Genomic DNA, 15,851 nt, shown 5'->3' on the forward strand with positions numbered 1-15,851 from the left:
TGTCTCGCGTTACTGCAAACTTCATTCCTCGCCTTTTTTTTTCCTATTTTTTGTGTGTTTTTGCCCCTCCTTCTCCTTTACCCTTTTCACGCTGCCAATGATATTTCTCTTTGGGAGGCCTCACAAATCAGAGTTCCACAATGTTCTTCAAATTTCTCCTTTCATAAAAGCAAACCACATAACTCCTCCACATCTGGTCTTAGTGTCACTGGTTCTATGGAAACTCTAGACATCTATTCTCGTGTTAGGAACGACGCTTCCCCATGTAACAAACTATCAGTGAGAAAACAACAACAACAAAACAATTGTTGCCGGCTGGGCTACTTCCCCCCAATATAGGTAGAAAAAGAAAGAAGAAGAATGTGGCTAGAGGAAGAGGTGCATTATACCCTCTTGATTGTCGGGAGGAAGTTCAGAGAACAAAGAGCTGTGTTTTCACTTCACTCCCACCCTCGTTTCCCACAGAAGTTGAAAATGCAGATGCATGCATTGTAGTTGCAGTTAATACAGGAAGTGACTATACAAGCACAATGTACGCTATTAAAGGAGAGACAAAAGGTATATCTACATTGTAGGTATATACGTGGGCAGTTTATGGTGGGATACTAACACATTATGTCCACTCTTGGAAAGTACATGTGATGGAAAATGAAACTGCATAATCTATGTCTCCACCATTTCATTTATTTGTGCGCACCGGCTGTCAGCCACCGGCCTGGCGACAGTGCATGGCACGCTGTTCGATTGCCGCTCTTTACTACTAAGTACACACAGGGCATGATTACTGTGTGCTCTCGTCGTCCAGTCCACTACTCCTCCATTCATTCATCAATTCATTCATGCCGGGCAATCTTCAGGAGCGTTGGACTCCCACCCAAGAATATGATGATGATGATGATGATGGTGGTGGTAATGATATGACAATGTATGGGAAGAATGCTACCGGCATGGGAGGGCGGAGTCTGTAGGTTTGGAAAACGGGTGGACGGGGGATTCAACTTTGTCATATTGAGTGCTATTCCCTATCAGTGTCGGCAGCTTTTTCTCAGAACCGCACCGATGTCACCTCAAGTCGAGAGGACAAAAGGCAACAAGCACCTTATTGCCTTCATGGGTGGATCTCTCTGACGTGTGTGCACTCCTTCCTACGTATTAACCCTAACTAACGGGTCACCGCCCAAGCATGTAGAGAATGATTGTGTGCACGAGTGTTTGGTATACATCTCTGTTTACTATGGGGGAGCTGCAGTGCGAGCAACAAGGTGAATGAAATTAATCATCACGGCAATGCACGAAGCAGTGCAAATTCCCGACTTAATTCTTTGGTCTGTCTTTGATTAAATGCCATTGCAACCATACAAATTCTTCTTACAGATAGATTAATATTGTGCACTTGATCTGAAAGAGAAAGAAAAAATCATAAATTTGAATTTGCTATCTCAGTTCTGACGGTGCATAGTAATCATTAGGAATTTCTCTCCCTATTACTAAAGGGAAAGCCGAGTGAACTTGTGCCCACCCACGTTCTGAAATGGATCGATCCATACTTGTGTGTGTGTTTGCATATATGCATATATGCGTATCTGTGTGTGTGTGTGTGTGTGTGTGTGTGTGTGTAGACATGTGTGCCTTTCTCACAAGGACCACACATTGTTGTTGTTTGATTCAGACGGGGTGGGGGAGGAAGACAGATCAATGATTCACAGAAACGGCCAGCGGAAAGACTGACGTCACGCATAATACACACACAGTGGGGTACACAGTCCTATCCACAATAAAGGGTCCATCTCGCTCCCAAGAATCCACCACCCGGCCTCTGCCCACGAAATGTGAATACTCCATATGTCTAGACACAGTGACCGCTCCTGATCCTATGTAGCGAGGGCTACAGAAGAAGAAAAAAACGAAACATATACACAGACAGACAGGAAAAATAACAAGAAATTAGAGCTTGTTTGTGTGCACAGTAAACATCAGTTACCTTGAGCAACCTTGAATGAATTCAGCCAAGTCATTGGCATGACAAGAAGAAAGCTGCATTCACCAACAAAATATCTACCACAAATCACACAAAAAATGTAAATCACCCAAACCAAAAGAAACTCAGTGGTAAATGAAGTACTGGTGCCTTTCAGGAAATGTTTTTCCCCTCCTACTATGTAGGGCCTATCTGTCTTATTATGATACATGTAGCTAAAATTAACCTCACCAAGAAGTTCTCTCGTTAAACCCAGTGCTTGGCTGAGATAAAATCAAGAGCCTAAACCCCTAAGCTCTAATGACTCAGTGAAAGGTAAATACAATGACCCTAGCCTTGAATATTAATTGCTCACTATCCTGCCCTAGTTTAACTGATCTGGAAAATAAAGGAGGGCAGCAAACATTTTGACGACAATAAAAGCATACTCATGACATAAGTGTTGGTCAAACATGCCATTTTGCAATCTGCCCCTCCCCCCTTCCCAATACAAAAAGACAAAGACATGTCACTATAACAGGTGCCCTATTTTTATATGGGCCTACATGCTTTGCATTTAATGACACCCTAAAGAATCCCTAACTCAGCCTTAAAATATACCGTAACCACCGTGCACATTTCAGTCACAAGTCATGATGAGAAAGTTCCAACATAGCAAAATCAAATAGAAATATTTTCATATTCAGAGACACATTCCACATCCCCCCCCCAAAAAAAAAAAAAAAAGATACAAAAATCTGCAAGGAAGATTGAATATTAAAAAAAAAGGAAGAGAGATGTTTACTGGCAGATCACGTTTATTGAAAGAAGTCTAACAACAACTACAATGTACATGTACGTCACGCCCTTTGCACTCAAGTACTGCAGCTTAACTGAGCAAAACAAGTAGTTGTATTCTGAAGAAACGTGCACTGAGGATTACATATCTCTACCTACATGTACATGAAGACAAAGTAAGTGCAGATTTGTGCAGTGACATCAATATCTGTCAGTATTGAAATAGGACAATTAAGCACGCGGGCGTGATCGCTGCCTCTTCCAGACACAAGCACAAGACAAACGAATGAATGAAGGTTGTTCAGTTCATTGAACACGGGAGTCACCTCTCGAAACTTTAATGGAAAGAGATTACTGTGCAGGCCCAATGCTGGGTCCTCTTTACTAATGTGTAAAGCAATCTCGACCATGAATAACGACCTCCACTATTGTGTCATCAAGGTGCAGCTTGTGTGTGTGTGTGTGTGTGTGTGTGTGTGTGTGTGTGTGTGCTAAAAGCTCCCCTTCACACCCCACACGTTAGTCGCCGCTCAGTGCCTCCCGTGGTCACTCGAACAATCGGGCATCACCTGAGGGAACATGTGACTACCAGCTGTCAACAACTCCTACGGCACGCTATACCCAAGCCTGTCGACGAGCCATAATTCATTTTTCATAACCACCACCACCCCCACAAATAGGTGCAATTCAGCCTATCAGAGCTTACAGCCCGAATGACACTTTCCTTTTAGAGGTACCACAGCCCCCCTTCCATCCCCCCATGTGTTCTGATTCCTGGAATAAGTGTTGTCTGTCGACCTTCCTACGCCCACCACTGATGTTCAAAGTTGTCTCCCCATGACCTTGAACATCTATCTTCCTCTTTTCAAGGAAAGCACACGGGAAGGAAGAGGAACAAAGGACACGCTTAGTCCCACATACTGTATTGGATGTCGGGCAAATTCTCTGAGGCGCCTTGGTGTCGGGGAAAGTACAACCGTGTAATGTAGCTCCTATGTAATGTAGCTCCTATGTGGTGTAGGTCCATCCAAAATTTCAAAAAAAAAAAATTCAGTCTGCACATATGTAGCAGATGACAAATCTTGGGGGATTTCACTGTGTCTGTTTTTATTCTTGTTTAGGGCCTGTTACCAAAAACTGATCAAAGCTGAAATCATGTGCCACGGTGAAACTAACAAATATGATGATGTATATATGGGACTATTACAATCTTCATTCATTCCCTTTCAATGTAATTTTTCATAAATTTCTGACAAAACAACTCCCTTTCTTTTCTTGTTTTATTCATTTTACAGCAGTCAACAATTGCGGTGACATAATGGTAAAACACGGTCTACCAAAGAAAATGGAAGAGATGATAGAGAGAGAGAAAAAAAAGCAGGGACACTAAAGAAAAAATAAAAGACTTGGCTCCTTGTCAAATCAGAATTGCTGGTTATTTCCTTTCTCAGATCAATGCTGATGGAACTTCGGCCCTCTCCCTTCCCAAGGAGACTGCTATCACCACAGGCAGATAGTGTGGATTTCCAAGTAAACCACGCTTTACACATACACAATAAGTTTATATCAGACCTGGAGAAGAGGGGTTAAAGAGCAGAAATCAAACAATTGGTGTTTAAGGAGAAGAACTAAACGATTAGCTTTGGCCCCGTTTCTGTTTCTTAGAGAGAGAGGTGGGAACCCGTAGGACAGTGACATACTGCAACAATGTGTCAGAGTCAGATTGCAAGCAAAGAGGCAGCAAACCAGGAACTTTTGTTGAGGGGGGTGAGGTGGAAAAACCACAATCAAACTGCACCGACTGTATGAACAGAGTCACACACCAAGAGGGAACAAAGGGGTGACAACTTGGCACCCCATCTAATCTTTAAAGTTGGGAAACTTATGATAATGGTGGTAGTAAAGAGCATAAGCAACAACAACAACAACAAAATAAAAGAGACATCAAAAGGGGTGTTACAGGTAATAGGGTATATGAATGGAAAATGGAAGGAACAAAGGGGAAAAAAAGATGGTAAGACGAGGATACTGGTAGGTGGTAAAGAAGATACATACATTCCTTGTTGCTATCTGTGAGGGTCTTTGTCTTTGCTTTACGCATACACACCCCACATGGCCAGCTTCCCACAGGGTGTTGGAGAGAAAGAAGGACAAGGGGGAGGAGGAGGAGGAGGAGGAGGAGAAGAGAGAGAGAGATAGGCAGCAACAAAAGAATAGGGGTCCATTCATTGTTCAGGAGTTTTGTTGGAGGCTATGAGAGGAGATTCACACTGAAACACTTGTTCCATGGTATGGTGTCTTTAAATAGATAGTGAGCAACAAAGCAGCAGGCCAGATAATCCATGAGGTTTTAGGACAAAAGTACATACTGCAACACACACAGACACACAGACACACACAAATATACACACACCATTTTCAGGAGACAAAGGGGGGGGGGATTTCATAGTATGTGGCTTTTTGTTCTTTCAAATCTTCTGAGTTTCCTGTGGTCACCTTTCATGACCTTTGTAGTCTTTGTGACCTTTGTCACATTGTGTCCTCTCTCAGGTGTGACTCTGAGAAGCTTGTGAATTTGGAGATAACTGTGAGTGTGAATACGCACAACCCCCTGGGTATGCTTCTTTACAAGTACCATTACTTTAAACGTTTTAGGCACGGCACAGAGTCAACATCGATAATATAGGCCTACTCATTAAATGACCAGCATGTATACTGTTGGTCATCAAAATAAGGTCTTTTAGGATTGTGTTGGCCTATACTATAATGACCGCCTGCATCAGACACGTCCCGCATGGTACCAGCACCCATCAGCACAAAACAAAACAAAAAATCTGCACCCACGTCAACTACATGTAGTTCAGTTCATTGGAAGCTGTAAATGTTGCCATCCCCTTGTGCGCATATTGCTGTACTTACACCCGAGTCAGGGGATTATAAACAGGAACACAAATCTTTTGAAACTGAAATTCTATCTGAACACGAACAACCCCCAAACTATAGTCCCTTCTAGTTCCAGATCCACTTGATTCCACGAACACTAGTAATAGCAGTGCTCATGCATGTACAGCTAGATACTCGGGAATGGGTAGGGACAGATACATGAATTGAGAAACTTGGCTACTAGCTGTCACATCAAAAACAAAAACAATGGGGAGGGGGAGAAAAAAGGGGAAGAAAAACAGCAGGATATACAACCTTTGTAATTAACACTGAGTCATATATCTTGTATGCATACACAACAAATTGTAATATGCACAGTACTTTGTGATACTTGGGCACTCTCGGTAAACCTTTTGTTCATACAAACTGCCAATGGGGCACTTCCTGGGATTTTTTCCTTCCTTTCTTTCTTTAGTGCTAAGTCCCAGGTCCTCGTGTGGCAGTCATAGAATTCCCCCTCCCCTTCCCCTCTTTTCCCTACATCCCCTTTCATTAGTGTTAACAGAACAGAGCATTTCAATTTCATTTATCATTGGCCCTCAAAATAGATTGGTCAAGACTATTCGAACAAAAGTCCCCTGAAATTTTCTGGTGGTGTCCTTTTTCCAGACTCTCCATTTTGTAGGAAATATCACACAGGCAAGACTGCACGGCACACAGCCAAACTACGCCAAACACAAAATTATGCTCCTGCTCTTTTTTTCTTTCTTTTTTTTTTGTGGGGGGGGGGGGGGGAGGATGGGGAGGGTCAGGTGTGGGGGAGAGTCTATTAACACACAACACAATGGACACATGCAGACTGCAGAAAGAATAGGCCTACACATATCTAACAAAGAAAATGCCAAACAATTTGTGGTTACTCATTGAATTCTTTCCACATGACTAAGAGGGGACAGAAAAGACTCTAAGGAGAACCCAGGGAATCTAGGTGGAAGAGATAAATGACTTGATGTCTACCAAGAATACTGATACACAAACAAACAACAATACAGTATCAAACAAAGAAGACAAAAAAAAAAACCCAACAGCATGGTTACCTTACCATGTGAGGTTACCTTACCATGTGAGGTTAACAGAAGGTAGACAGACAGACCCTTTTAACTTCTAAGCACTCAATGCCCTTATTGTCTCTGACCACTGCCAATCAGAGAAAAATTGCTTGCCCCGCTGGTTATTGTAACGTAAAGTGCTAGTTACTCTAACCCCAACCACCCTCAACCCCCCCCCCCCCCAACTTTCCATTACATTACGAAGAAAACCCACATAGGGATTGACCCCTGCAAGCAATGACCAAAGTATGACCCCTAGACACCCTCTTTTTTGGGGTGGCCTCTCAATGACCCTTTATCATCTATACCACACCACCGCACAAGTAACCCCCCTCTCTCTCCTATAACCCCCTTACCCCACCCTTACCACCCTACTAATCCACAAACTTTTCCTCACCTTTCACTTTTGCTTTTCAGCAGACAAATAATCCACATTGAATTCCGCAAAAAAAGCGAGTAAGGGAGGGGCACCCCTACTGCTTAGTCTCATCTCTAACTCCATGCGTGGTATCCGTACACGAACTAACGCACGAGGGAAATTATTGATTAAACGTGGGAGTCGCGAATAGTATACTACAAGAAAGAATGTACATTACATTGTAGGAAAGCAGGAATTACGTCTGCGAGATCATGATTACACACACAAAACAAAACAAAACATCGCAGTGAACTCAAAGAAACAAATGTTTGCGAGAACAAGGACTAGGAAGGAAGGAAGGAAAGAGGACAAAGAAAACAACAACATGACTTGAACACATCGGGGCCGATAAAGAGAGATAGGACGGATGGACGATGGAACAAAAGAGCTTGGAAGCTATACAAGTTATTCTCTGAAAGTCAACTGGACTATCTTGCTGCCTGAAGAGATTAAAGATGACGAAGCGAGGCGACAAACAGTGGGGGGAACAGAGGACAAAGGCCGCCAGGGAGAATATCAAGGAAAGCTAGAGAGAGAGAGAAAAAAAAAGGGAGGACGGCATAGGAAGACAATGAATGATACGTGTAGGTGTATCATGAAAACGTCACAAGGGATTCGGCGGAAAAGGAATTGAAAGTCCGAGAATGTGTAGGAAGTGCGGACAATCGGACCCAGCATGGAGGTGTATCCATACAGACAAGGGACCATGGCTTTAACCCGATGAAGACTATAGTCCCATGTATACATGTACATGGCCAGTTGTCTATGGGAGAAAGCGTGCGATCACTTGGAGTGGAGCAAAATCAGCTTGTCCTCAATATATTAAAACATCTTCTAAACCTTCTGCTGTACAAGCTAACAAGCCCTGTTTGATTTCGCATAACACACAATTTTCTTTTGTCAATTATATTGATAAACAGAAACAGACTCTATCTCTTACTCTCTCTCTCTCTCTGCCGAGACCATGTGTCCCCTGCGCTCTACGCTCATTCTGGCACGGGTAAAAAAGTGGCGATGGATCGCTGGTTGTGAACTTTCATCATCATAATCAATTCGTCCCAGCTCTCAGTCAACGTGACTTCGGAGGGTAGAGGGGGAGGGAGAAGGGGGGGGGGGGGGGGGGGGAGTGCCGGTACGAGGCTGCATTCTCCATACAGCCGGCAACAAGTTCCACTGCATACAGTAGCTGGCAGTAGCGCTGCTGCGAATAAGATCTGCCTGGTCACAGTGATTATGGTGAATGCGAAAAAGGGGAAAACACTTCTACTTTCCAGTCATCATGAACCAAAACTAAGACTTATTTCCCCGAAACGATGCAAACACATATTGCATGTTTAGCACTTTCTTTACATCAATCAATGAAAAACATGCATTTTCATTGTTTCTTCCCCCTACTGTCTGGGAATCAACTAAACCTACCAATCCCATCCTTGCTACCCCTATCCCCCCACCCCACCCCCCGCCCTGCAAGTTGAAGAGATTTTGTGCACAGATAAACTTAAGGGGGAAAAAAACAGGAATGGGGGTCAGACGAGCATTCAACAACATTCATTTAAAAAGTCTAGACACCTTTATAACACTTAATGCAGGCTTATTACACAGCAAGGCCTGTTTATCACAATTCCTGTGCATGATGTTTGCGTGTCTGTGCAACCAAGATTATCGGGCCCCAATCCCACCAGCTTTTGATAATACCCACCTCCAATTTGACTGAGTACAGAGTGAGCTGTGAGGAAATGTAACACTGCCCCACTTTTTCCCCAGTCCTGTTTGGTGTTTAGAAACTCGTATAGTCAACCTCAAGGGTGCCTTCTATGTTTTTGTATCGAAATGATTCATATTCAAGTCTCCCAGTTTCAGTGCATGCATGCTGCAAAAACATATCCCCTCCTCTCCCCACAAAGACAAACATTCACAGTTTATTCATCCATTTTCTTGTGCGCCTGCCAGGAAATCGGTCATTCATACATAACTGCCAAATCTGATCGATTGTTTGGGCTGACAAAAAAATTTAGAGAAAAAAGAAAACTAATCATGATAACGGTTAACCACACAAGATGGAGTTTCTTGCCAGCAATTCATCAATACCCTTCCTTTTTCTTTCTACCGTATCTCGTCCATTAACTCTAGGATGTGCCCTGATGCAAACTGTAAATATAATGTATCAACATTCTGTTTATATGCTCCGTGTCATGCTTGAAACCTTGGACGCTCGCCAGCGCAGCGTCACAATCTGATAGCAAAGTCCACCTCTTCTTTCCTCCATCTGATATGCCCAAACAATGCGTCGACTCTCGTTATGGGTCATTCCTCTCTGCTTGCTTGCTTGCGATGATTAATTGGTACTTTTCAGAGAAGGACTCCAGATTGCCGCACGAACAAGGAGGGTTCAGTTTTAATCGAGACAAAGAAATGATTATCACAAAGTCCACCGGATGCAGATTATAAGATGTATAGGGCCATGGTAGCATCACATATTCTTGGTAGATCCATTAAATATATACCACACATGGGAAGAAACATATGAAGCAAGTTTATGCCGATGGGTTATAAACAAAGGCAACACAATTATCCAAAGAATGTAGTTGTATACACACATGGAAACAAAAAAGAGAAAGACTGAAGATTTGATCGCAATACTTACTCGTCATAGTTATGAATGAGGCAGGCACACAGGCGTATATCCAAAATAGTTATATTCACAAGGGTACATGTACAGCAACGCTGGATCCCAACAACAGTTTAGCGGAGCCGTGCTTTGCCAAGCCCTCTCTCTCCGAAACAAAGAGCTTGCTCCACATCAGCTGTTTGCAGCCGGCGATTCTACACTGTTCAGTGCCTTTTAGACACGCACACAAGCTATGCATAAACAGCTAGCCTTTCAGCACAGTACACACAAGAGAGAAAAAAAAAAATCTACCATAACAGTATGGCTTGTAGAAGAAAAAACTCCAGCACTGAAAAATATTATCAAGGTGTGCACATGATGCAGCATACAGTGAAATAATTTGGGTAAAATGTGTATCAATATGGGAGCACTCCGGGATATATAGTCTTTGCAGTATAACTTCGCTATTCTATCTGACTGCTGTGCTAGAGGTAGTCAGCTTTATACAGGAGATTTCAAGGCTGGTGCAGAGAACTGTGGAGAGAAAGAGATTGGGGGAAAAAAAAAAGGCCTCGCTGTGACCTCATAGAGTATTCTCAAGGGCTGATGATGTCACAAGGACTCATCTGGATTTCTTTGTGCTCCACGGTTGCTGTGCGAAGCTTTCACCCCCCATCACACATGCATAATCACCACATGGAGGCAGCTCATTAGCATAATTGTATTCTAGCCCACTGTACAGTCATCACTGTACAATGGACTGCTACACTCTGCCAGAGGGGTGGGACCGGCATGGCGGAGGGACAGGGGGAGGGGAAGTGGGTGATTTGCACTCCCTGGCATTTGGGAGCCCAACAACAGTGCCAAACGGGAAGTAACAATTGTCAACTTTTCAACTCTGGTGTGCTTTTTGTTCGAGGAAATAACGCACTTCCTTATTCGTGGAACCTTGAAAGGATCTCGAGTTGGGAGATACCAGTGAAGGAAACAAAAGGGTTCCTATGTTATTTGTGAGGGGGGGGGGGGAACAATAACCTCTTCAAAAACAACAAAATTTTTACAGGTGTACTGGTATTCCAATTACCCAACATTTGGACATTCTGGATACATGCATAGAAGGGACACTTTTATGGGGTATAATTTTAATGTGTATTTCTTGATCAGAATAATCAAATTCTATAAAAGAAACTAGTGAGTGTGGGGCAGTTGGTGACATATAAAAAAAAATGCAAAAACACATGAACAACAGTAAACAGGAACAATATTTGTGGTCTGTTCTTAGATGGCTGCTCAAAGGTGTGTTATACGACCACAACCACTGAAAGGTTGTTGTGAAATCCAAATAAAACTAGAGATTGTAATTTGTCATCACTGACAAATTAAGGTGATCCGATTTTTTTTTTCAATGATTCGAGTCCTGATCGCAATAGGCATGACCATACAGGTTTCGTCTGTTGTTAAAAACGTTGGCCGTGTGATGTTTGAATTCTCGTTTAGAAAAGGGAGTCATATCTGCCATCTTTGGTACCAAATTCTGTATAGACTGAATAACGAAGATACAGCAACGAATACATATGACCTTTGACCCACCTTTACACTCCCAAGATGGCATCTGAGGAAAAAGTGGTTATTTTGTGAAATGATTCTTGCGACATCGCCTATATACGTGTGCAAAATATGGCAAAGATAGGACATGTATTCACCAAGATACAAAATGCAACATTTATGACCTTTGACCCTTATTTACATACCCACGATATTGTCCAATCAAGTAGTTGTTATTTCATGAAATAATGTTCGTGACATGAACTAAACATATGCAAAATATGGTGGTGATAGGGTATGTTTTTCTTGAGTTATCGCACATAAAGTTGCAAAAAGAAAGAAATATTTCAATACATCGAAGATAAACTTTAATTTCAACCAAGTTTTTTTTTTACGTGATCCCGATATTGTATGAAAAAACGAAGGGCACACTTACGATAACCAAAAGACTCAGTTACAACCTGTTAATATCTGGGAGAAATTCACCGAAGGGTAAGTGAGCTAGTGCTCGATAAAGACTATCATGTCAATTTTCACATTTAAAAAATTCCGTCCCATAGAGATAACACGTCATAACGAAGATACAGAAAGAAGTACATATGACATTTGACCCCAATTTGCACAGACAGGATGGCATCTGAGCAAAAAGTGGTTATTTTGTGAAATGATCCTTGTAACATGGCTTTTACGTGTGCAAAATATGGGAAAGATAGGACATGTATTCACCAAGATACAGGATAAAACATCTATGACCTTTGACCCTAATTTACATACCCAAGATGACGTCTGATCAAGTAGTTGTTATTTTATGAAATAATGTACGTGACATGAACTACACATGTGCAAAATGTGGGATCAATAGCCATTGTTGTTGTACATCTATCGCACAGAAAGTAGTAAAAAGAAAGAAAAATAAAGAAAAAAAATATGTTATTTTATAGAAATTTGAAGGAGAAGCATAAAAAAATCAGAAAAAGATAAAGTTATGAAGGGAGATTAAGACTAACTAAAGAAAAAGAAGAAAAAAAAAGTATTTAAAAAATTAAAAAATATATTGGCAGGGGTGAGCCTCGAACCAGGGACCTTAGGATTACGAGTCGGATGCGCTATGCAATGACCTATTTCATGCTCCATAGGCCCTGTGTATTAAGCAAAATGACGCTGCATCGAAGCCACGTGCCATTTTTCAACCAAGTTTATCGACGTGATGACGACGTCGTATGAAAAAATGGAGGGCACACTTACGATAGCCCGAAGTCTCAGCTACAACATACTAAAATCTGGGGAAAATTCACCGAAGCATAAGTGAGCTAGTACTCGACAAAGATAGTCATGTCAATTTTCACTGCCAGAAAAACTGCTCTCCCATAGAGATAACACGTAAACTGGTCAAATTTGACAAGGTTACTTTCAATCCATTTGTACGAGGTGATGCCGTCATCCAACCAAAATTATGTTTTTATATTTATGAAAGAACATTTTATAAGCTACAATATATTGAAATTTGGGTGAAAATTGGCAAAGGATAAGTGAGATACGCTCGAGTAAACTTGAAATTTGATGACGTCATTTTGAAAATTTACTTTTTTTACTTTATTAAGAAATTTGATATCTTTTAATCATTTTGTCAACATCGCCAACCCATGACATGACATGTACAACTCATCAGCTTTCAGAATATGTCAAAAAAATGGGAGGTCACCGTCCATCCTGACGAGTAAAATCCGATTTAAAATTGGCGGTTTTTTGGCATAGTTGCACTGTGTATCCCCATTGACGCACGCGCGGAATTTTGATTTTGACGGGCCTGTATGACGTCATATTGAGTCGGATCGACTTGAAACTTGGTAGAAATATTCCTTGACAATTTGGACATCCGAACCGTGTGAAAAAACTGAAAATTTCTATTGCATATGAGCTGTGCATGGGAATATGTGCGCGCGCGTACGCGTCCGTCCAATTTTTTTCAATTTTTCAAAAATGCTCCAAATGGTCTGAAACGTGTGCAAAAAAATTTTGAGCTCGATTTGAGCATACAAATATTTTAACGCGCGCGTACGCGCGCGTTTTGAGATAAAAATGAATTTTGAGAATATGAATAGAATCCACTTAACTTGAAATATATGTGACGTAAATTTCATTGAAATATTCTATTCCATTAATGAGATATGAATAAAAATGTGTTTTCATATAATGACGTCATAGTGACGTCACGGTCGACTGATCACAATGATACATTAGATTTGTCGTCTTTAGGACATGATGCATACATGGTATAAGTTTGAACTTCATAGGCATAGCACTTTCTGAGCTAACCTCTGCACAAATTTTGGGGAGAAATAAAGAAAAAAAAGAAGAAAGAATCCGTACAGATACAGAAGGTGATCCGAGAGGATACTCGGATCACCTAACAATGCAATATTTTCCCCGTTCAGTTCGGTTGGGGAAGGGAAGGGATGAGAAGGAATGGGGGGGGGGGTAGTGGTGGTGATGTAGAGGGGGGTTCCCCGAGCTATACGCGCGCTGGCTCTTGGATCTGAAAACACATCAATGATTCTGCAGTTCTGAAGTAGCTTTCCACCACTAGTACATGCCAACAAAGTTCCTTTTGCAACTGAGTCAGAACACAGGAGATGGAATCCCTACAATTTCTCACATCATACCTCATCAGCCAAAGATAGTACTAACATTCATGCCTTTCTTGTTTTTTTTTTTCCCCCTCCGTGATGCCTTCCCATCCGCATCCTATCGCTGGCAAGTAAGATTTCAACTTGAAATCATAACGCATGAAATCGAATTTGATGAGTACTGTTGCAAGGATCTTCTATAGAAGGAAAGACACAGTATCTACACTATAAAACTTTATTCTATGATTTCAACTTGACATAGTAATGCATGAACTTAAACGTGATGTGTACTGTTGTAAGTATCTTTTATAGAAGAAAAGAAAAAATTTTTACACTGTTAAACTTTAATCTGTGAAAGGAAGGTGCAGACAAAACTATTCTTTTTTCATGTGACACAATCATTGTTACACATGAATATGGAAATATGATGATTTTCTCATCAAAATTAGTTTTTTTGGTGTTTGTTTTGTTTTTTTGTTGTTTGTTTGTTTGTTTATTTTTGTTTTTGTTTGTTTGTTTGTTTGTTTTTGTTTGTTTTTTTTTTTGGGGGGGGGGCGTTCCATGAACCGTAGTTATAGGAGCAAAGCATCAAGCATCACTATGCATGCTAAGACTTTGTGAAATGGTGAACACCCCCTTTAATTGATATCAGTTTCAGAAAAAGGAAGGCCGGGCTCGGCCCGGGCCGAGCCCGGCCTTTTCACGCACTGTAAACGGGGTCACAGTGGGCAGCGAAAGAAAATCGATTCAATTAAAGAATCACAATATGAAACAACTTAAAGATACCGTAATTGTTGTACAATGTATTTGTTTGACATGTTCCTGAGAGTCAACTTCATTCCACAGGGCAAGGTTATGACCACTTGAAGTATCTCCCTTTAATACTGACATGCTTGCTGTTTGCTATCAGTAAGGATGACTACAACGAGAGGTCATCTCTTCTGTTATCACTCGGCAGGCACCGCAACAAATCACTCCAAGCCAGAATCATGTGATGGGTCAGTGTCTTCTCGGTCAGCTGTTGACCGGCTAAAGTCGACTTCATTCTGTCATAACACCCACTCTCTATACAGACCGTTTAATAGCTCGATCAGGTTTGGGACTATAGGATGTCCAGTCCCAACTGGTCTAAAGGTGGTTCTCTCATGAATACAGTAACGATAACATGCAAGTATGTGTGTATTCACACATGCATATGGTATGTACAATTGTATATAAACACATGAATATATGCTTTATACACACATGTGTATTTATATTATGTAATTATGAATTGTTGCATTTTACGTCTGTACATATACATAAAAATGTATATGAATGGAATTTATACTGTATAAATTTACGCACATATTGTCTCTTATTGGTTTGAGATGACAGCCAATTGACATACAAGAGCAGACAGTCGACCTGGTTATGCTGGGTGACGGAAAACGCCATATACAAGTGTACTGTAAAGCATGATATTTTCGCGGCATGAAATTTTCGCGAATTGAAGCCGACGGTCCTTTTCGCGGCATGAAACTTTCGCAAATTGCCACTGGCATTCAATGCATATAGTGTAGACAAGAACTTTCGCATGCATTTTAATTTCGTGAATATTGGCACTCTCGAAATTTGCGAAATAAAAATGCATGCGAACAATCCTCGTTTTACAGTATGTAGTAGAAGAAAAAAAAGAGGAAGAAAAGCATTTCTTTTAAGGAATGAATATACAATAAATAGAAGATATTCCATGAATAGACAATGGGTACACAAGAAAAAAAATACAAATTTCATTACCTTCGTCATCATCGTCATCAATGGCACGTTTTATACCTCAGACATAATAATGATAATAATAATAACTCAGTATTTATATAGCACTTATCAATAAAATTCTCTAAGCGCTTTACATAATATATACCCA

The 15,851-nt window shown here is 41.1% G+C and overlaps 1 protein-coding gene across 2 annotated transcripts in view; it reads right to left on the reverse strand.

Annotated features, from left to right (window-relative positions):
• The window catches only part of LOC139723539 (protein gustavus-like), a 42,579-nt gene that overhangs the window by 9,598 nt on the left and 17,130 nt on the right, over positions 1-15,851 (reverse strand). The window contains exon 1 of one of the 2 annotated variants that reach the window (XM_071634778.1): positions 9,810-10,231. The exons of the other annotated variant lie outside the window; for it this stretch is intronic. The gene's annotated coding sequence lies outside the window, so the exon portion shown is untranslated. Of the gene's footprint in view, positions 1-9,809; positions 10,232-15,851 lie in introns of those variants that run through there. 2 annotated transcript variants of the gene reach the window in all.

This window comes from Diadema antillarum, unplaced genomic scaffold, assembly GCF_040938485.1.
Source record: "Diadema antillarum isolate AM-2024a unplaced genomic scaffold, OU_Dant_1.0 scf00000192, whole genome shotgun sequence".
Classification (NCBI taxonomy): Eukaryota; Metazoa; Echinodermata; class Echinoidea; order Diadematoida; family Diadematidae; genus Diadema; species Diadema antillarum.